Below are 23,205 nucleotides of genomic sequence, written 5' to 3' on the forward strand. Positions count from 1 at the left end.
CCAGTCTATCTTCATTTCAGCCTCCCGAATGCTCCTAAGCCTTTCTACTTCAGCTTGAAGCCTTTCAACCTGGCTTTGCAGCTGTGCCGCTCGGCCGAGCAGATCATCTACCTGCTCACAGCACACACAGCCCCCTGTCACCACAGAGACGCTGTAGCATTCCCTGCAGCCTGCGACCTGCACCATTGCCTCCTTCCGTGGGATCTCTGTCTGGGTTCCCACATCCATTTTGATCTTCTTCCGCTGGGTGGAGACCGTTGTTCTTTCACTGAGTTGGGAAATACCTGTTGGTGCCACCCCTGGTTCACAGCTCCTTGATGCCTTCACAGCTTGGCTGGTTCACAGCTCCTTGGCACCTTCCTCGCCTTGTCCACTGGGAGGGAGTCAGCGCCCTCCCCAACGAGCTGCAAACGACTGTGGCCTCCCCCGCCCTGGGACACACCCAGTCACTGCTTACTCACCCTCTCCCCTCTGGGGGACTCTGGGTGAGACTAGTCCCTGCCCACCCAGAGGCTCTTTATCACCTGATCACAGGGGGTGGTGCTACGCCCGCCCCCCCCGATTTGTTGCCAGGAACTTCCATGTCCAGGGGGAAGCAGCTCGGGGCTGCTGCTCGGGGGGCCCAAAGTATGAAAACCAACTGGTACAGCCCGATCTCGCCTCGCCCCGCACTGACCTCAGTCGCTGCTGCCGCTGTCGCCGCTGCCGCTGTTGCCGACTGGAACTGAGGTTATAAACAGGATAGATGGGTTTTTATGATCTGTATGCATATAGCTTGAGTTTGCAGAAAGACTGTGAATGTGAACTAATCCCGTCTTTCTTGTGTGCTCTTCTGACACATTAATAACTGGTCCCTTTTGGAGCTATTATTTACTTTGATGGGGGTTATGGCTCTTTCAGTACAGAAGAAATGACTATATGCCTCCTCTTATATGTTATTGCTGCTTATTAATACAGATAACTACCTATCCATATTAATAAGGCTGAGGTCTGAGAACAGGACTCTGAAGATAAAGCCAAACTCTAGATCAGCCAACCCTTGATACAGTGAACTGAGCAAAGCTTTTTTTCTCTACAGGTGAGCTCATGAAGCTGACCTCTGTCTTGAAGACCTACATTGCAGTCTAAAATCTCCCCAGTGCAAGGAAAAGATGAAGCACATCAGAAGTCAGGAGAAAAAAACTTCTCTAAGCAGGAAAGGAAAGACTGTGCTCAAAGCTCTTGCACAATCATCATGAGAAGGTGCTCTGCTAAACCAACCCATGTTGCAGAAAAAAAGAAAAAGTTTCCCAAGGTTTCTCACAGCCTGGCACAAGGGACATTTCTTGCCCAAACCTCACCATTAGTTTGAAAATAAGAGTAAGAATATTCTCTGTCCTGCACGGATAAATTTGTGATGCATAAAACAAGACGAGAAAAATAACTGTTTCTCACAGAATCAATCAGGTTGGAAGAGACCTCTGGGATCATCGAGTCCAACCGTTGCCCTGACACCACCATGTCAACTAGACCATGGCACTAAGTGCCATGTCCGGTCTTTTCTTAAACACATTCAGAGATGGTGACTCCACCACCTCCCTGGGCAGCTCGTTCCAATGTCTAATGACCCTTTCTGAGAAGAAATTCTTCCTAATGTCCAACCTGAACCTCCCCTGATGAAGCTTGAGGCTATGTCCTCTTGTCCTATCGCTAGTTGCCTGGGAGAAGAGGCCAACTCCCACTTTACTACAACCTCCCTTCAGGTAGTTGTAGTCTGCACTAAGGTCACCTCTGAGACTCCTCTTCTCCAAAATCTCAAATCAACTATTCAGTGAGGGAAAACATTCCTCACTCCTGCAAACAACAGGCTGAGGCCCAGAAATGTCGTATTTTAGTATACTCAAGACATCAACAGAGAGGTATGAATACTATTGAGATGTCAAGAGCAATTTTGTTCTCCTCAGGACATGCTGAGAAAGTAGGTGACTGATCGTAGACACACCTCTCCAGGAAGGACCACAGTCAGCTGGCCTTCTCTTTGCTCCGCTCCACCCACAAACATGTATTTTTACTGAAAAATCATTAAATATTTTTTTAAATATAATTATAGTTTTGCTGCATGAGAACAGTGTTGGTACTGGATTGGTTTTGTCCCAGCGTAAGTGAGACCTCCAAATTAACAATGTGGTTGCCTGCATGATCTCAGGCCCAGACTCTCTTTACAGTCAGTGAAAGGCACTTTTAGAGCATGGTTCATGCTACTTCAAGTGTGAATCGCTCTCTAGAAGTACTTCTGTGTCCCCATTGACACAGAGCTGAGGACAACTGCTTCTCTATGATGTGTCTCATTTCAATGCCTAAATTGAGATGGGATCAAACCAGACTAGTAAAGCCATCACCTTTTCTGGTAATGCGAACCAACGACTAATCACTACCAGTGCTGGAAAATGGCATCTTATTTCAAGCTGAAGCTTCTCTATCTTCTTCTTTTAGTCTGTTGATCTTTCTATGTTTTTTTTCAGTGAAAATGCAGAACTTTGCCTTTACCAGCTGTGTATCTTCTCCAGATGTGTCTACACCAAATGAGCAAGTCACCTCCTAAATCCATCAATAAAGCAAGTTAAATGTTCTGGTGTAATTAGAGCCTCACATTCTCTGAAGCTCAGTAGCATTTATTTCAGAACTGGAAAATAGCTTTGGCTTACTTAGCAGAGTAATTTGGAGATATATTGGATGATGGTCCCCATTCTGCTCCAACAGAATGCAGCAAGACCTTTGTCATTGATTTCAAGTAGAGCAAATTTAGACTGTGATGTTTAAACACTTTCAAGATGAAAAATGCAGCTGTGAAGCTTAGCATTTATTTTCACTTTGGAGCATTTACTCTGGAAATAGTTCATGGTCTCTCCAAAACCAACATCCTGTCTCCAACAATTGCTCATAATGAATTCTGGCGTAAGTTTGGTGATAATCATTCGTGCTTTATATTACTCTTAACTCCTTATAGCTATGATATAAGCATGATCTTTTATATCCTGAATTTTTGCATCACAGTAGGTGAATTCCAGTCACCTCCATCTTCACCAGCCTGTAGACTGATGGAGCTCACTTGAGCTAACTGGTGGATGGATAGATGGATCAATAAAGAAAACCTTGTTTTCTTTTATAAACTCTAGGACTATTCATTACCTCATCCAAATTTTAAACATTATCCTTGATGAAAACTGCTAAATACCAGATCTTATTCATCTTCTTCCTTGCCTGCACACATGCCGACTGTTATTGCATCTAAGGTGGTATGTTTAGCCTGTTTCTAAATGATAGACAAACACATGATCAATCCCTCCTGTTCCCATTTCTCTGTTGTATAAAACATTACCCTTCCTTAGGGGTGGGGATCATCCCAGCTAAGTTTAGCTGTCTAAAATGAAGCATCTAGTCTAGACAAGGCATATAAGCTTTTCAGAAACTGAGAGAGATGGCGCCTCTAGGAGGTGACGTATCCCATGTTGAGCTATACAGCAAGAACATATGTTTGAACATACCTCATAAGTTGCCTCGTTCTCCTTATCGCTTGTCCATAATTTACCCTTTTCACTCTCTCAAAGTTCACAGAATCACAGAATGTTAGGGATTGGAAGGGACCTCGAAAGATCATCTAGTCCAATCCCCCTGCCGGAGCAGGATTACCTAGATCATATCACACAGGAACGCGTCCAGGCGGGTTTTGAATGTCTCCAGAGAAGGAGACTCCACAACCTCTCTGGGCAGCCTGTTCCAGTGTTCGGTCACCCTCACCGTAAAGAAGTTTTTCCTCATATTTATGCGGAACCTCCTGTGTTCCAGCTTGCACCCATTGCCCCTTGTCCTGTCAAGGGATATCACTGAGAAGAGCCTGGCTCCATCCTCATGACACTTGCCCTTTACATATTTCTAAACATTAATGAGGTCACCCCTCAGTCTCCTCTTCTCTAAGCTAAAGAGACCCAGCTCCCTCAGCCTCTCCTCATAAGGGAGATGTTCCACTCCCTTAATCATCTTCGTGGTTCTGCGCTGGACTCTCTCTAGCAGTTCCCTGTCCTTCTTGAACTGAGGGGCCCAGAACTGGACACAATATTCCAGATGCGGCCTCACCAGGGCAGAGTAGAGGGGGAGGAGAACCTCTCTTGACCTGCTAACCACACCCCTTCTAATACACCCCAGGATGCCATTGGCCTTCTTGGCCACTGTTACGACCTGGTCGCAACTAGTTCATGAATCCCTTGGAGTAAATTAAGGTGAAACGACAACAAATAACTGGTATGAAATTAAGAACAATTTATTAATACAGGGAAAGTTGCATGGTTGTAAGTGTCTTGGGTTTCTAAAGGCAATGAGAAAAGAGAGAAAAGGGAAAAGGAAAAGAGAAAGAGGATAAAGATTATGAGAGAGAAGGAAAGAGATATCACCACCCTGGGATCCAGCGATGTAAGTTGTTCGTAGTGTTGGTAAATTGCTTGCAGAGTTGCTCCTTCAGTAAACCGCTTGCAGGATCGGTCCTCAGGTGGCGGGTGGGAGCGCGCACCAGCATCCCAAGAGAGAAGGTCTAAATACTTTAGGTCATTTGCATGCGAGATAGGAGAGGGTGGTAACATCCCTCTTGTCTCCCCCCCTCTGCTCGCTTCCCATGCTAATTGGGACGCCTGCACTTTGTAGTCTTAGATTGTTCTCGAAATGATTCGGTGGTCCCCCAAGGGGTGTCTGGTGGTCGTGATCCCCTAGTTGTGGTGTCCGCTGTATGACCTCGCTTCTGCACAAGCGTGGTTGAGGCCTTGCAAAGTTGTTGCATATGTAGGCTGGTCCCAAGGAAAAGATACCATCCGGCCTCCGCAGGACTTATCTCTTCCTCCAGCCAGAGTTGTAAATCACAACAATTAAGGCACAGCAGCGGTATTGTTCTGTTCCCAAGACCCTTACCTCTTGCCAGACTTGCAGGCCTCTGTAGCACCCATATCCTCCTCCAGCCAGAGTTGTCAAACAGGTTGTTTAAGGCATACAAACTCTGTCCGTCACAGCCGCAAGGGCACATTGCTGGCTCATGGTCATCCTGCTGTCCACTAGGACCCCCAGGGCCCTTTCCCCTACGCTGCTGTCCAACAGGTCTGTCCCCAACTTGTACTCATACAAGTACTATCCTGACCTGTGTGTATTCACAGAATCACAGAATCAACATTATTACTATTGTTACTGTCCAAAGCCATACGCTACAACAATTCCCAACCTGACTGAATTCTTTACTAATTAAAAGCATCCTGCTCCTTCATGGTGATGTTAAAAGCCTTGGCGTTTATGGTGAACTGAGACATTGTGCAGCATAGGAAAGACTGGCAAATGCCAAAGTGATTTCTGTACACATGCACGAGAAACCTATCCTAGAGAGTATGTTTCTATTATTTTCAGAAACAGAAAGAAAGAGGTTGCTTGTATAGGCAGTGTTGGCTTTGAGGAATTCAAGGCAAATTCGGGAAGAGATGTTAGAATTAAATGTGCAGCGCTCACAAGCAACAGGATTGATTGAGGATTTAGGCAGGAAGTAAAACCCTTGAAATGAAAGGGTCATGGATTCTGTTTTTGTGAATAGCAAGGCATCAAGCCAAGTAAGATAGAAGCATTTCTCTGCATTTCTTAAGATGACTTTGCAGCATTGCTAATCCAATAAATACATAGCCCAATACAATGACCATCCAGGTCCTTGTCTGCTGATCTAGGAAGTCAAATGTCTTTCCCTGTGTTTCTGCAATAGAATGAATGTATGCCAACTTCAGACCAGAAGTATGAAATCTGTGCTGCTAAGACTTATATTAGGATATTAAGATAGTAAGTAGAGACATTACTAACAAGAAAGTTCCCAAATAAGGTAGCTATTTTGATCCCATATCTATCAATTATTTCTAATAATAACAAATCACTGCAATTCTGTGTCCACGGAAGGCTCCAGCATGAGCTAAGAAGATAGCAGTGTTTATTTTCATATAAATTAGATTTTGTTTTCTGATTTAGAAGTAAACTAAATATTGTTGAGCAGGGCCAAATTGAAGAAGGTAGTAATCTACTGTTGAGCTCAAGGTCTTATGCACTAAACACTGAGATAGCAAAAGCGTCCTTCACCATACCTTGCCCATGACCCTTAAACATGCATTGAAGCACTTTTGTTGCAGCTCCTTAGTCCTGTCAACTGACAAAGATAACAAGGATACAATTTTCTTCTAAATAAACCAATCTTTTGTGGTGCCACAGAAATGGATCACATTCTCCAGTTGTTATCTCAAATAACACCTAGCCAAGATTAATTTATATATATTAAGGTTTCATTAAGGACTTACCTGGGGAAGAGGAATGTGCAGAATTTGTGGGGAAAACACTCAACCAGACACATGCACGCGCTTACATTTCTGTAAACACGGGTAAGTGCTTTTGAAGCATTCAGAGGGGAATTTCATCTGCCTCAGTTAGGGTCTTTAACTTAGACAGATGACTGCTATGGAGGTGTTGAAGTCAGACAAGGTTTGTATCATCTCTTTTGCTATGTAATTTCTCAGTGTGTTGTGGCTCTTTGAAGTTCAGACAGTTTCATACTCTACTGTACCACACCACACTTGCTCTGTCTCTGCGCATGACATCTAGCACTTCCTAATGCAGAGGACAAAGACAGAATGCCTACTTCTTGGCAGATTCCACCGAGGTCAAATAACTTGGCACACATGTAATAGACTTGGAAAGTGGAAGTGAAAATTAGTATATCCTGAGTATTTGTGCTCGTGTTTTATCACAGTTGTTTGATTTGTTTATCGTCAGCCTATTGCAGAATTTTCAGTCTGAGCAATGATAATATTAACATATAGATACTATTTTAAATATCAGTCCTATAATACCTAATTTTCTTGAAACATACTTCTTTGGAGAAGATATATTAACATCTTAAAAAATACATTCAATGACAGAAAATGAAGCTTTTCATTTCTCATACAGGCGTTATTCTTAATTTAAGTTGTCTCTCATCTTTCTTCAGAAACCTCACCTGTTTCTGCTGATCTGTTCCAGCAAAGCTGTCAGCAAATGCCAATCAACTACTAAATGGAAACAGTGCGTATGCTGAAAAAACCTAAAGTAAAGTGAGTGGGAGATTCCAACCCCAGTCACTCAGGAGGTCCTTCATTTCAGTTTCAGCTTTGCTCCATGGTGGCTGGGCTCATAATCTGGCTCCTGGCATCTATTTTTGATTGCACAACATAAGGTGAATGCCCAGGTCATATACTGAACTGTCTTAGAAGCAATACCATAGCTGCATTTCCAAGCACTCATTCTTGCATGGAATTAATCCTTTTGAAACCAAAAATGTAAATTGACTTAAAGGTTTAAAAGATTAAAATATATATTCTGACAAAGTATAGATTTGATCTGTCATTACTTGGTGTAAATGACAATTTTTTTCCTCCTGTACACATTGAATCAGATCTGCAAATTGGAATTGCGATATTTGGGTTTTTTTTAGCAACAAAAGCAACAAAAATGTAAGGAGTGAATGGAAGTTTTTATGTGAAAAGATCAATAAACAGAAAAAAGTTAAAGCATATGACATTTGATAAGAACGTTTTTGTTTGTTTTGCAGCAAAAGTTTCATTTGTGCTTAGCTTGACTTTGGATTTTATTGGTTTGGAAACATCTGAAAGAAATTTCAAATAAATATATAATGGAAATGTTTCATATTACAGAATCACAGAATCGTCTTGTTTGGAAAGGACCTTTAAGATCATCGAGTCCAACCATTAACCTAACACTACCAAGTCAACCACTTAAAAATATCCTTAAACAGTATCCCTAAGCACTACAACTACTTGTCTTTTAAATACCTCCAGGGATGGTGACTCAACCACTTCCCTGGGCAGCCTGTTCCAATGCTTGACAACCCTTTCAGTGAAGAAATTTTTCCTGATATCCAATCTAAACCTCCCCTGGTTTTATATTAGAAAAAAAGTGAAATGGCTTGACTTCCTCAGACAACACCCTTTCACCCTAGGTGATTCAGAGAAACCAGTGAGGCCTCAGTCCTTATTGGACACCAGAGAATCTCAGGGGTGGTGGCACTTCTTGTGTTTCATGGCTCATGGGGTGGGCTGTGCAGTCTGGGCAGCAGTGTAAAACCCACACTACAGCAGTGCTGTGCTTGGGCTCACCCTGTTCATGGAGCCGAATGCTCATGCAGTCCTCAGCAGAGAGAGGGGAGCAGGAAGGATGTTGTGCTGGGTTCTCTCAAAGCAGAACAGGAGCCTGTGAGCCCACCTCAGGGCGGACAGTTGGATGTGACCAAAACAGGGTCCTGACAGTGTGACAGCATGAGCGTTCTCCTGATCTATGGCAGCAGCCAATTTTTGGTCTTCTTAAATACAAAGATCCTGCAAAAGCACCAAAAGCAATGCCTTGGGATGCAAAATTGTAAGGGCTGATTTAGAGCATAGAGCCTGCTCTCCTCATGAGGCTCTTGAGAGGGCTGGGATGTCTGGATGGTCACCAGCTCTGGTGCTCACCCAGCCATGCCCTTCTTAATTGCTTGCAGGACCATTCAGGATGGTGACTGGTAAATACCAGTCTTGCTGCCCAGAGAAATCCAGATGTCTTCTCCTTCCAAAGAACTTATTTTGACTATTACTTACCTTATTTATTAACTTCATCAGGCAAAAGCTAAAAGCATCCCACAGGAAACCTTTCAGAACCTACAATTTCTATTATGGGAGAATTTATATCTCAATAAGACAGTGCTTTAAAAATTGACTACTAAGAGAACCACACAGGCACCGGTTAATATATATTTGTAATGTCCTTCATGAATCTGTGCATAGCAATCACAAACACAGGAATTCATTTTAAAAGTATGGTTTATATGCATAATATCTTGGGTTTAACAGAGAACCAGCAGACAGGTGAAATCAATGTAAAGAAATATATGTGGTGTGTCTCATGTTAAATACCATTTCTAGCAGAAGTCTGTGTTAAAAACATTTTATAATAATCTTTCTGTGCTATGATATATCTTAGCAATTCTGTTTTCCAAAATCCTACAGCAATACTGAAAATGAGAATTCTCTGCTAACATTAAATCAATGTGTTGCTTAATGGCTAATATTAACATCTCTGTCAGGAAGTAATGGACCTGTAGTATTTCCTATAATTGCTACATATAGATATTTTCTATACTAAGTATTGTATGTGCTCCCATTAGCCTAGAAACATTCCCTGCTGCCAAAAGTAGCACTACAGATCTTAAATGCAAACTCTGCGTAAAAACCAACCAGTTCAAATCCAGTTAAATAACAGAGATCAAAAGTCATTTTCATTCAGACAAGCTTTGAATTGCCATTTTGGAGAGGAGAAAAGGCTTATGTAATTTTTATTTGTTTCAAGCTGAATCCTTTGATCGACACGTACCTCGAATCTGCTCAAATACACGCTGCCATGTGAAAGTTGAGAGCACTTTACCCACTGCAGCCTGAGCAGAGTTTGACCTCTGGTTTGTTATTGCCTTTCAGCAGCCCAGACGATGACCTCCGGGGCCATCCTGCGAGCCCTGCAAACGTTCAGCCCCCGCTGTTCCTCCAGAAGACATCTGCTAATGGACAGTGGGAAAGGATCTCGCATTTATTTTGTGCAAGCAAAATTGCTGGAGAGACTTTTTTTTCTTGAAGTGAGGTGGTTTATGGGCCCTTTGGAAACCATCCTTTGAAGTGCTGATGTCAACACTGAAGTGCAGAGAGGAGAATCATATTAGACTTTTCTCGAGGCAACGAGTGAATTGACATAAATATGAGTTATCTGTTAATATTGTTGTTATTGCTGCCTAGCCTAATGACTATGACTCGTATCTCCAATGTTGGCCAAAATATTCAATCAAGAGAACTATATTTTACCCCTTTGGACAATAAAAGTTACTGCTAATAATTTTTTTTTTTTGAGTCAGTTGATTCATTTTTATCACCATTTTTGTTTTTGTTTTCTTTGTGCTGGTATTTCTGAAGCATTTCATTGACTCTGGAAAAATTAGCTCTTTGAAGTTAATGTATTCCATTTTTTACAGTGAGAATCATATTGTGACTCCAACTTCAAAATGGCAAAAGTTAGGAGTATCTCTATTTAAGTTAGAATTGTTCTTGATGGTTATTTGCAAGAAAGGAAAACTTCTTAGATGTATTAGATGTATTAGAGTTGATTCAGAATTTCTTTTTAAAATCCATCTTCATTACAAATACATTCTTTATTTATTTCCTGCTGTAGAATGAGATGCATAATTTTAATTATCTTACAGGACAGCCACTGTTATGGGTGTACATAATTCTGTTTTTAAAAGATTGCAGTTTTCTACTACTAGTGCTTAAAAAGAGAATCAGACAATGAAACTGCTTCTTTAAAGATATTTTCTTAATTTTTTCCAAGCCTGCCATTTATTCAATTTTGAGTTCAGTAAAGAAACTGAGTTTGCTTTCAACCAGTTTTTCTATATTAGAGCTATGGTTGCACATCCTAAAATTGATCTTATTTCTTCCTTCTCATTTATTGTGATTTTTTTTTTATTACTGCCAGCTGAGAGCTGCCTGCTGAGACCATAACCCTACATTGCTAGGTGTTGTGTGAACACTTAAAGTAAAGCAACCATCATTCTGAAAATCTTCTAATTTGAATCACCCAGGCAAACAAAGAGTGGAAAAAGAAAAAGAAATCTGATCCTTGCTTTATGGCTCAGATACTGAGACACATTGGAGATTAATGGCAAAGTTCATATTGGAGTGGTGTAGAAAGACAAATACCTTCCGATTTGTATATCTACACATTTACAGTGGCCAACCAGTCCCAGTGCATTGGAGGAGCCTTCTGCTGTGACTGTCCCCTGAACCACATAGCAGGAGTTTATCCAGGGCATACAACTGCAGATTTTGGGTATGGAAACTACTGCAGTGAATTAGTGCAGAAGCACGCTTCCTGACACAGTTTATTGCATCAGAGGGCGTTAATTGTTCATCCCTCGTCTGCCTGCACTCATGGTTACTGACCTGGGACATTCAGCCTCCTTCAAGGCTTCACCAAATCAGCCCTTCTTTGCTTCCTCATCATCTGCTCTCATACCTCAGGCTCATAGCTCTGAAAAAACATTATTATTTTAGTTCCAATTTAAACAAGGACTTCAGGCTCTTCACCCTGAGCAGCCCAGATGTACACCCAGACCTGCAGCAGGCTTACCTGGCATTTGGGTGTTTAGGAATTGGATAACACTGTTCAAAAGAGACTACACAATTCACTGCAGCACTGTTGTCTTCCTGCTCTTGCTCGGCTTCGCTCACTCTCTTCTGGCCTCTTGCTCCAGGTTTCATCCCACTAGGATGAATCACAGAATCAAAGAATCAATCAGGTTGGAAGAGACCTCTGGGATCATCGAGTCCAACCATTGCCCTGACACCACCATGTCAACTAGATCATGGCACTAAGTGTCATGTCCAGTCTTTTCTTAAACACATCCAGAGATGGTGACTCCACCACCTCCCTGGGCAGCCCGTTCCAATGTCTAATGACCCTTTCTGAGAAGAAATTCTTCCTAATGTCCAACCTGAACCTCCCCTGATGAAGCTTGAGGCTATGTCCTCTTGTCCTATCACTAGTTGCCCGGGAGAAGAGGCCAACTCCCACTTCACTACAACCTCCCTTCAGGTAGTTGTAGACTGCAATAAGGTCACCTCGGAGCCTCCTCTTCTCCAGGCTAAACAACCCCAGCTCCCTCAGCTGTTCCTCATAGGTCAGACCCTCCAGACCCTTCACCAGCTTGGTCGCTCTCCTCTGGACTCGCTCCAACACCTCAACATCTTTCTTGAAGTGCGGGGCCCAGAACTGAACACAGTACTCAAGGTGTGGCCTCACCAGTGCTGAGTAGAGAGGGACGATCACTTCCCTAGACCGGCTGGCTACACTATTCCTAATAGAGGCCAGGATGCCATTGGCCTTCTTGGCCACCTGGGCACACTGCTGGCTCATGTTTAGCCGGCTGTCGATCAGCACCCCCAGGTCTCTTTCCACCAGGCTGCTTTCTAACCACTCTTCCCCCAGCCTGTTGAGCTGCATGGGGTTGTTGTGGCCGAAGTGTAAGACCTGGCACTTGTTTTTGTTGAACCTCATGCCGTTGGTCTCGGCCCATCTATCCAACCTGTCCAGATCCCTCTGTAGGGCCTTCCTACCCTCCAGCAGATCGACACTGCCACCCAGCTTGGTGTCATCTGCAAATTTACTGAGGGTGCACTCAATCCCTACGTCTAGATCATCTATAAAGATATTGAACAGCACCGGCTCCAGAACTGAGCCCTGGGGAACACTGCTAGTGACTGGCCACCAGTTGGACTTTGCCCCATTCACCACCACTCTCTGGGCTCGGCCATCCAGCCATTTTTTAACCCATCGAAGAGTCCACCCATCCAAGCCCTGGGCAGCTAGTTTGTCTAGGAGGATGATGTGGGAGACAGTGTCAAATGCCTTATTGAAGTCTAGATGGACTACATCCACAGCCCTGCCCTCATCTACTAAGTGGGTCACTTTGTCATAGAAGGAGACCAGGTTGGTCGAGCAGGACCTGCCTTTCATGAATCCATGTTGGCTGGCCCCGATGCCCCGATTGTCCCGCATGTGCTGTGCAATGGCACTCAGGATGATCTGTTCCATCACCATGAATCTCACTTCTCCTCTATGCTGGGGAAGGAGGTGGTAGAAAGAACATGAGTGTCCTTCCCTGGTGAGGTCCCAGGGGGTCCCCTCCTGTGGTGGTGGGTGACCAGGACAGGGCTGCTCTTACGGCTGCAAGGCTTCCAGTGCTTACACTGAAGGCCACATTAGCCCTGGATGTACAGGTGTGAGTTGTGGCTCTATAGGCTTTGTACCAAGATGATTTCTCAGCTTGCCTCTGCTATTACGATAGTCAGAAACATGGCAGTAAGGAAGAAACCAGAACTCTCTGTCATAAGCATTTGCATCATCTCATATATTATGTATTTCACTTGCATTAGAGTGTATTAAAACATATTTACTGCTATTTTAAATTATTACATTCACATGCTACATGATATCTATGACACAATAGGGTTATATAATGATTTTTTAAATTCTCAGAAAGCAGCATTATTTTTCTGTCCTTCCTCCCCAGACCATTTGACCTTTCCAAGAAAGGATCATCATGGACTGACACTTCCCTCTGTCAAAATATATTTCCAAGAGACAGCTGGGTAACCACTGCAGGTAACTGCACTCCGAACAGTTGCTGGGAAGTTAAGAACAAGAGTAGTGTTATTCTGGAGGGGATTCTTTTCTGAATACTGATGGGACATGGCTCTATCAAGTACAAACCATAAGCTCTCACATTGCCTATCTCTGGGATGAGGTCAGGTCCACCTGTCAACACTACAACCATGCTGGCTTCTTCCAATGTAAGGAAAGGGCACTACCTGCTTGATTAGGCCAGATAAGATGCTGAGGAGTAAAGGTCCTACAGCTGAGAAAGCTATTAACCCTCTGGGAGCAGGGACTGGTGGCAGCAGCTATTATTTTACTTGCTATACATGAGATCAGGCAGTATATAGTTACCTATGCTGGCAGTGAAGAAGTCCCTAATAGAGCTTTTGATGAACCGTCTCAGGGAGGGGTAACAATCCAGCTGTGGCATCCTGGAGCTCAGGGAGGCTAATTTACTCTTGTTCTCAGCAGGCTAAAATAAACCCAGTCAAGTTCTGTACGTCTAGATGTCTTTTTGTGTTTTGAGTATTTCTAGTTTATTTTGCAGCCTTTACTATAGATGTGCCACAAGTTGCATGACATAATTTGCTTTCATTAGCATGTGATATCCACCAGGCACGTGAAACCCATCTGTGCTTATCAAATCAGTGCATATACTGCCTTTGTGTGTGAGAGAGGGATCGTACAAGTATGCCTTTGTTTTCTCTTAGGCGAATGTCTGACTTGCTGTTTTTCTTGCTTTCTTCATGATTATTCTGCTTTGAGAGTGAGTATTTCAGTAATGCCCACAGCAATTCCTGTAGGTTTCCTGGCATTTTTTCTTAAGTTGAAAGTTTGAACCATGTGGCATTTGTATGGGATAGCTGGATATTTCTGCATGGAGCTTACAGCTTTGATAGTAGTGTCTGCGTTTCCTGCTTTCTAATCCTTTTGGGTGCATAAGTGTAAGATTTGCTGAGCAGGAGGAAAAGGAGATAATCGATCACCTTGTATCCATGCTGCCTTTCCCCTTGTTGTGGAATCATAGAATTGTTTTGGTTTAAAGGTCTTAAAGGACCTTCAAGATCATCAAGTCCAAACATTGGACACTGCCAAGTCCACCACTAGACCATGTCCCTAAGCACCGCACTACATGTCTTTTAAATACCTCCAGGGATGGTGACTCCACCACTTCCCTGGGCAGCCTGTTCCAATGTTTGATAACCCTTTTGGTGAAGAAATTTTTCCTGATATCCAAGCTAAACCTCTCCTGACACAACTTGAGGCCGTTTCCTCTCGTCCTATAATTTGTTACTTGGGAGAAGAGACCAACACCCACGTCACTACAACCTCCTTTCAGGTAGTCGTAGAGAGCGATAAGGTCTCCCCTCAGCCTCCTTTTTTCCAGACTAAACAACCCCAATTCCCTCAGCCACTCCTCATAAGATGAGTACTTAGTAGTACTGCTGAGAGCAGAAGGGAGACTGAAGCACGTGGTGTTTTTGGAAGTGAAGGGTTTTATTCTTGACCTGCAAATTAGTGATGGTGCTTCCATTTCCTTGAGGCCTTAATATTCTCACGATCTTGCAAGAAGACAATAACCTATTTAGGATTTAACTTGCATGCCAGGCAGTTCTACTGATTGTGTAGGCAATAAATTTGTAATGATGGCTGGAGGCATTGCTGGAGTGTACCCTCTGGAGTGTCCAAGACTATGAGTGGCTGTCTTGAAGAAAGTTTTCTCATGCACGTTCAGACAGGTACGCTGGTCTGCAAGCTGGTTCTGAGATATCCACCCATAGTGAAAAGGGCGGAAGATGAAGTGAGACTGGATGTGATACGTCTTTTGCCCGTTCTAGCTGTGGAAACCTGGCCTTGGAGTAGGAGAGACACTTCTGTTTTTGCAGATTGTAATTGGGTGTCTACTAGGAAAATTATGCAAATGAGTCCAATAATTATATCTAGAAGGGAGTATAATTTCATACTGCTCTGTTACTAAGTCCTGCAATTCTATAATCTCAGCAATTTAGCCCTCTGGGGTTTTAGTCTTAGGAACAGTATTCTACACTTTACTAATGTTGATGGGCTTTTATTGTTTTATCTGGGGATCCCAACTCTCCTTTCCAGCTTGCTTTGATCCTCTGGTTTCTCCGAAATGCATGTGGGGACTGGTGCTCTTGAGATTATTGCTCCAGGATAACTCGCTCCTGACATTTGGAATGAAATAGCAAAGCAGCTGATTCAGCTCTTAAAAATAGTGTAGAAGTTCACTTTCATAATAGGTATTGCTGATCCAGTAATACCATGGATGTATCATTGACTTCCAGAGGAGCAGAGCAGAAGGTTGCACCATTAAATTAGGCATAAAAAATGCAAAGATAATTTTTCTTCCCTCCGTTTCAGAGCTACAGAGTAGCCAGCTGCATCTTTCCTTGTCAGCAAGCTTTGCATACAAGCTTTGCCCGGGCTGAGGGTGTCAGTCCCACAGAAACCTATTTCTTGTACTTGCCTCCAATGCATGGGAGAAACATGACCAAATAGGCAACATGATAAAGAAAGAGGCTTTCTGCAGATTTTTCAGTGTCAATGAGTGTGATCACGCATAGGTTTGATGTGGCAGCTCCAGCAGAGGAATGTGAGACCCTGCTGCTCTCCGGATCTGCTTTCAGCTCAGGCTCGGGGAAAGCCTCTGGCTGGAGGCTCAGTGGGTTCAAAGTCAGCTTTAAAGCCAGGCAGCTTGCTGAGCTGACCCAGAAGCCCTCTCCCACGACTGGCAGAAAAACTGGAAAGGGAGCTGGTTTGTCATGACGTCTTGGTCTCTGAAATGCATACAGCTTAGGGGAGACCAGAGAGGGGAGAGAGGGGAGCTTTAGGGCATCAGGGTCAGGATTTTAAAAGGCATTTTGTTACATTTAGATGTCAGCTGGAGGTCTTGAAAGCCTTAGGATACATTCTTTCTGATTTTTGCAGGTGGGATTTTTTGCATAATTGTAAATATCTCTGTCTGACCAAATGCCTAGACCCTGTTAATGATGACAGGAGAGAAATCGGTGCTTTTAGAGAAAGACTTTTCTGATTGCAAAGTAGATGAGGTGAGAAAAAGATCATATTAATAATCCAGTAACGATGCCCACTTCTCTCTACCAACTATGAAGAGAGCTTTCATAACTAGATGATGTTTAGAGACTTCTAATGTAGGTTTCTAAAGTTACGGATCTCACATTAAGTAGTGAAATAACTTCAAAAATCAGGCTGTTGGTGAGCTGAAGCTGCCCTTGGAGTTTCTCTAAAGCAAGTGGGGAGTTACTGAGAAAGAGAATGGATAAATAGGCCAGCCTGGATGAATAAATAAAGACATGTGATCACAGAAGGACAGTATCTCTGCTTCTACAGCTCCTATCCTATGTTGAGATGCTCTCAATGTACTTTCTGGACCCTAGTGAGTGAGACCTGACAACCCATCTGCAGCTGGTGTTTATGAGGGCTCCCATCTCAGCTGGGGCACTGAGAGGTGCAGCAACTGCATTTCCATAACATCCAGGATAGGGGATTATCCCTCAGTCCTCCTAAGAGCACCCTGGATTTCTTCTGATGAGGTCACATAGAACTGGATGCTTTTAAAGATGTGGATGAACTTCAGAGAGAGAGAATTAAAATAAGACCCCCTCAGCTCCCTCTGCCATAGCTTTTTATATGAAAAATGGGAATAGTTTCACTATTGATAGCCTTTAACATTTTGCTCATGCAGATTGTAAATTCTTAAGAGTGGGTGTTATCTCTTGCTACTTGTCTGGACAATAAGGGCTTAATCTCAGCAGGAGGCTGTGGGTATTTTAGTAATTCAAATAATATAGTATGTGATTTACCTACTTGTAGGAAGCAGCTCACCTGATTCTGTTCTAGAATTTAAAAAGATCATGTACTCTATGCTCTGCCCACCACAATAATGACAATACAAATTCCCAAACGTACCATATAAAATGGTTAGATTTATGAGAGTGTCTGGCTCTTTTCGGACTCAGTTCTCACAGATGTTCTGACAATAATTCAACTCCACTCTTCCCCCACCCCTGCTAAACCTTAACAAACCTCACTGTGTAGGAACTGCAAACAATTTCTTAGATATATAGCCCTAAAATAACTATTCTAGGCAGTATGCTTTTTAGAAACCTTTTTTTAAAAAACTTTTTTTTTTTAAACTTTTTTTTAAACCTTTTCTTTTTTTAAAAAAAAGACATAAAGTCAGTTTTAGTATCGCTAGCTTGTATCTTTGCTAGGAGTTTGTCCAATGCCACTGGACTGCCTCAGCTCACAGCTTCTCAGTTGAGGCCCTGCAAAGTTTAGCTTGAATTTAAGCAAAACATACCATGGCTTAGCACAGCAACAACAAAGGTTGGATCTTACAGAGCTGGAAGGCACACTTAGGAGGGAGCTGGACTCATCAGGGATTTGGGAGCTGAAGTATGTTTGCCAAATGCGTTTAGAATTGGGTGGATCAGCAGGAAGATGTTTTGTTCTTGTGTAAACAGCTACCACATTATCCTAAATATAAACCTTGCCCTCTCAAGCTTGTAAATACATAGTGCGCAGCAGGACTCGCTTAATCTTCTAATTTGATTACCTGTCTCTACTTAATAGGAACTATGGAATTCCACAAACTAATGCGAATACATTAAAAAACTAATTAGCTGGAACTACTATGCTTGGAAAAAAATGTAGGTTGCCATATGCACATGGCATCAAATATCCACTTTGGGTTTTATTATGGTGATGGCTTTGTATTAGCAGTAGTTGCAGATTGGCAGACAAATAAAAAAGGATTGCAAATGCGGCTTTAATTGATGAAATAGTTAATCTGGAAATGAGGATTCTGTCTCTCTGCAATTTTCAGTCACACGTGGTAAGTTTCCAGCTCTTGAAGCACATTTTGCAGATTTTCTGCTGTGCATAATTTAATACAGTTCTCTAAGCACCTGCCTCACAGCCTTGTCCTCCTCACAGTGAGTGACAAATTCTGAATCAAAGTGGGAAAGAAAAAAAACTCTGCTTCTAAAATGGGCTGAATTGCCATCTGGATTAGAAAAGGTTGCTCCTCAGTAGCCCCACAGGATGCAAATGGGCCGGCTCACTCTCTGCTTATACCAGTTTTATCATGCTAGTTTAAACTGCTGAAGAAATTAAAAATGGGACATATTTTCAGCTGATGCAAATCAATACAATTAAAGTGACTTCAGTAAAACCACATAGAATTACACTAATTGCCCCACAGATATTTTAAGGCTAGAAAAGTTTATGACTTTTATGACGTTCATCCAGTCTGACAACGCAGGCCATAGACTTTCATCCAGGAATTCCTGTGCCGAATCCAATAGATTATAGATGAAATAGAGCACAACTTGTAGTAAGATGTGTAAGCTTGGAAGATAAACCAGTATAAATGACTCTAAATCCGAGATCTGCTGAGATTCCAGAACTGAACCCAACACAAGCACTGTAACTAGGAGAGAGCTCATCACATTTCCCTGTTAACTGTTTCCAGTTGCCTTGACTACAAAAAATATGCTTGTGTTTGCAATTTGAAATTCCCCAGGGGTTGAGATCCATTTATGAGATTTGATTAACCCTTCATCAGTGATTTTAGAAAGCCCTCCTATATCAGGTATCTTCTCCTTGCACAGGTTTTTTTAGTTCCTGATAAAGATATTCCCTTTTTTTTTCCTTCATTAATATGATACAGTGAGCTCCTAAAGTCACAGAGAACTACTCCATGTTTGAACCATCAAGAATCAGCCCATTTCCAGGTGGAGAAGACGAACTTGAGGGGTTGTTGACTATCGGCATCCCTCTACTCCCTGGTGCTGATGCTGCTGTGTTTGAAACCCTCTGGGGTAACCACTGGTGGTGGAGCGGGAGCTATGAAGAAAAGTTTCTGTTTTCCCTTGGGTTTCATGAAGTATGTAGCAACACAGAACGGTCCTGTCCTGGCTGCTGAGCATGTAGGCAGTGTGAGTGCACAACAGCCCAGATGCTAGACTGTTATGCTGGGACTTAGCCAGTGTTATTGCTGCCTGTATCCCTTTGCTGCATCCCTCCTGCTACTGCCCTGGCCAGCTGTGCCTAGTGTGGTTTGTAGCTCCAAGTTACATATAGCTAGAAACAGTGCTACAGCAGCAACATGTTTTAAGGACAGAGCAGTTAACTGCTGGGGAATTTACCTTCTTAATGTATGCTTTAAGGAGATTTTCAGTAGGTTTTCAGCTATTGCTGTTTTATTGTCTCAGTGACTCCTTAAACTCCAAGCTTGGGTGGGTCAAGGTGCTGAGAGGGGACTCGAGGCTCACATCTCCGTGGAGACCTTGATGTTATAGGACCTTATGAGAGCTAAACTTCCTCTACCTGCTAATACTACCACCGTTAGTTCAGGAGGATAAAACCAGCCTTATCAGTTTGTGGTGACTGATGCCTGAGTAGATTTGGTGTGACATACTCCTTGCTGGACTTTATGTGACGGGATGTGCCTGTCACTGAGGAAAGCCCTGCACCCAACAGGTGCCCCTTGCTGCTGCAAAGCAGCTCCAGCCTGGTGGCCAGCCTGTCTAGGCATGTGGGGAAGGGATCCATGGGGTCTCTGCCCTTGGAGCTGTTAACAGTGAGTAGAAGTGGAGAGCAGTCAATGAGACACTCATAAGATCTTTGTTTTTGATAGGTGCTATCTGCACTGTCTTCCTTAGTCACAGTGGCCTGAGAGGGGTCAGCTCTCACCTGAGCTTTAATGTCACCTGAGATGGTTGTGTAATACTACATTCAGAGAGGAACATCTCCAGAGTGTAAGGAGCAATAAAGATGACCAGAACTGCCAAAAATGGAGATAAGAAAGCACCTATCAGGTGTCTCCTTCCACCTGCTGAGCGCAAATCTACCTTGCTTCTCTTTGCTGTGTCACCAGAAGCTACATCTGTGTGAGAAGATGATGCCATGCCAGCCTGTCCCTTGCTTCTAGGCACTAAGGGTGACGAGTGCTCTAGAGATGGACATGTTCAGATGAGAAATGTGCAGAGCTGTTTGGCTATTAGGGCTGCGAGCAGACCCTTGACTTATGAAAGCTGGCATGGTCTCCATCGTTGGAGCTGCACATTGATTCCAGTGGAAATGTGCCAGCCTTCAGTGCTCAGGATCTGGCTATGATCCTCCCCATCCTCTACCTCCCAAGTGATGCCACTTCACATCTGCTTTGTGTAGTTGTCAAAGACTGGCTGAGGGTGCAGGGCATTGGAGAGCCTGTGCCAAGTATTTATTTGTTTATTTAAATGTTTTGGGGTTTTTTTTGAATGGTCACATTATAAAAAAAGTGTGATCTCATCAAAAAATACAGCTAATGCCTATGCCAACAGACTAGATCAGCCACTAGTGTTACCAACATAAAGCAAGAGCAAGCCTGACTGGGGAGAGATTAGTTTAATTGGCTGCTTTGCTCCAACTTTGCCCCAAACTGCCTACACTTCCATCTGCTCTATGTGCATCATTGTCAGGAGCAGCTGATGCAGAACAGACCAGACATATTCACAAGTTCTAATTCCTACACATAAAGCGTCTGCTGCTCTGAACTGCTCTCTGGGCTCTCCAGTATGTGGACAGGGCAGCTGGGGATGGAGCCCACTCACATGGCATGGCACACTGGGACCCAGGGAGACCCTCTGCTCTGTCTGGTTTCTGAGACAAGACCAGCAATGCTTCAGCAGATGAGGAAACAGTTCCCTGGTTAGGAAGTGATGAAGGTACAAATTCTACCTGACTTGCAGCAGAGAATTGAACCAGGGCAGACATTTGCTTATGGAGGCAATTCCTCTGGTTGGAGCTGCTCCACTTTGAGCCTGCAAGATATTTATTTGCTTAGTGATTGATAACTGTACCTTGCCAGTGGCTGAGCATCGGTGACATACAAGCCAGTTCAAATCCATCCTCTAAAATCTCCCAGGTGGGGGTTATATCTGGATCTCCTACTTCCCAGATGAATATCCTGGCCTCAGGCAGGACTCTTGCTTTCTCCATGATCTGTTTTTTTTGGGAGAGGGCCTAGATGAAGGACAAAAAATAGGATTTTACTTTTTGTGAATGAAATTGATTTCTCATATTTCTTGTCAGTCTTGTGTCACAATCAAGTTAAAGATTCTTGTACACATAAAAGAGGCAAAGAATATAAAATTCTGGAACAAAATTTATTTGAACAAATTCCCCTTTGCTTGGCAGCGGCCTTGTGGTTAATGCGGCTGCTTAGGTACTGAAATATATGAGTACCAGTCATATCCCTGCCTTTTATTTCCAGTCCCTGCCTATAAAATAGATGTTTGTCTGTTTCTTGGAGCTGTTGAAAGGTACCATATGTGAGAGATTATAGGTTGCCATACTCTTGTGTAGGTGACAGCTGAATGGTGAGTGGTTCGTCACTTTTGCACATGGATTGCCAAGTACATTTCCACAGATTTTCACAGTCTGTTCTGAAGTGTCAGCTGTATTGATGGTTTCGTGAATGAAAGATAACTCTTTGTTTCAGTTCCATCCATCCACCCACCCACCCAGTTTCTGCTGGGTTTGAGGGGTTCCATCAGCAATACACTTTTCTGCTATGTACAGCATTCCAAATTACGTATTTATCACGAACACAGCATGTGCTCAAAGTCCTGCAGAGAACAGTGTGAAAATCCCTTCATTGCTATGTTAGACCTTAGACCAGATCTTCAATTTAGTGAAAAATACTTGTTTGCAGATCCACACCTTCTCAAGCATCAGAGGACAATGGCTTTCTCTGGACCTGTTCTGTGAAAAACCTTCCACCAACGCCAACAGCACTTGTACTCCAATGGCTTTCAAGTATTAGTCAGCTTCTTCATTGCAGGTTAGGAGCAAGGGATGCACGCCTTTGATCTGTCTCATGATATGGGAGGGAAGCTTTTGGCTAAGGAGCTATCAGCAGAGCAAATGGGAAAGTTCCTGCATAGGAAGTTAAGGTCCAAACCTTACCTGTGAACATCTCCCATAATGACTCCACTTCTAGTTACTCACAACAGGTCCATCCTAATCTCTGTGCAAAACAAACTCTATCATCCCCTTCAAAAATTCTAACCCCAAAGAACTCTGGTTTTGACCAAATCAGATCTCTTTGGTCTGTCTCATTGCTGTATACCTTTCTCCTGCTACCATTACCCTCATTCCTATCTTTTGAAGGCAGGTACATGAGTGTCAGTATTTCTCCATGATAGACAGGCTAAATTTTGCAATGCTCTTTTTTTTTGTGACATTTCTGAAAATGGTTTCACATCCTGCAGTACCCTAGCTAGCCTGATGACATTGCTCTGCCTAAGATGGGACACACCTTCAAGGTTTCTAGTGTCTTGGCTCTGACATGGCACTGGCTAAGTTTTAGGGCAGAGAAAAGGCTTTGAGCAACCTGGTCTAGTGGAAAGGTGTCCCTGTCCATGGCAGGGGGGGTTGGAACTAGATGATCTTTAAGGTCCCTTCCAACCCAAACCGTTCTATGATTCTATGATTCTATGAGATAAGAGAAGTGATGCTGGATGGCTGGAGGCAACATGAAAAGCAATCCCCCTTGTTCTAGGTAAGTTTGCAGATCCTGTTACTCGAGATCCTCTTTTATCTCCAGAGTGCTTTTGGAATAACAAGCAAGTCTGATGTTTTCACTTGTGCCTCCTTATCCTTCATCCCCTTGGCCTATTCTCTGATGCTCCAGTTGTGTCGGTCAAAGAGATTTCTGCTTTCAGACCCCGGCTGCTCGTCTCTGATAGATGTTGCCACTGTCTGAGTACTGTGTGCAATTGCTTCCTGTCCTATCAATCTCCAGATGAACTAGGTTCACAGAGATCCCTCTGCTTAAGTCACTTACACTGACTGTAACAGATTTGGATGCTCTCACATGGTATGTTTAGCCTGAAGATTAGC

This window comes from Nyctibius grandis, chromosome 1 (assembly GCF_013368605.1).
Source record: "Nyctibius grandis isolate bNycGra1 chromosome 1, bNycGra1.pri, whole genome shotgun sequence".
Classification (NCBI taxonomy): Eukaryota; Metazoa; Chordata; class Aves; order Nyctibiiformes; family Nyctibiidae; genus Nyctibius; species Nyctibius grandis.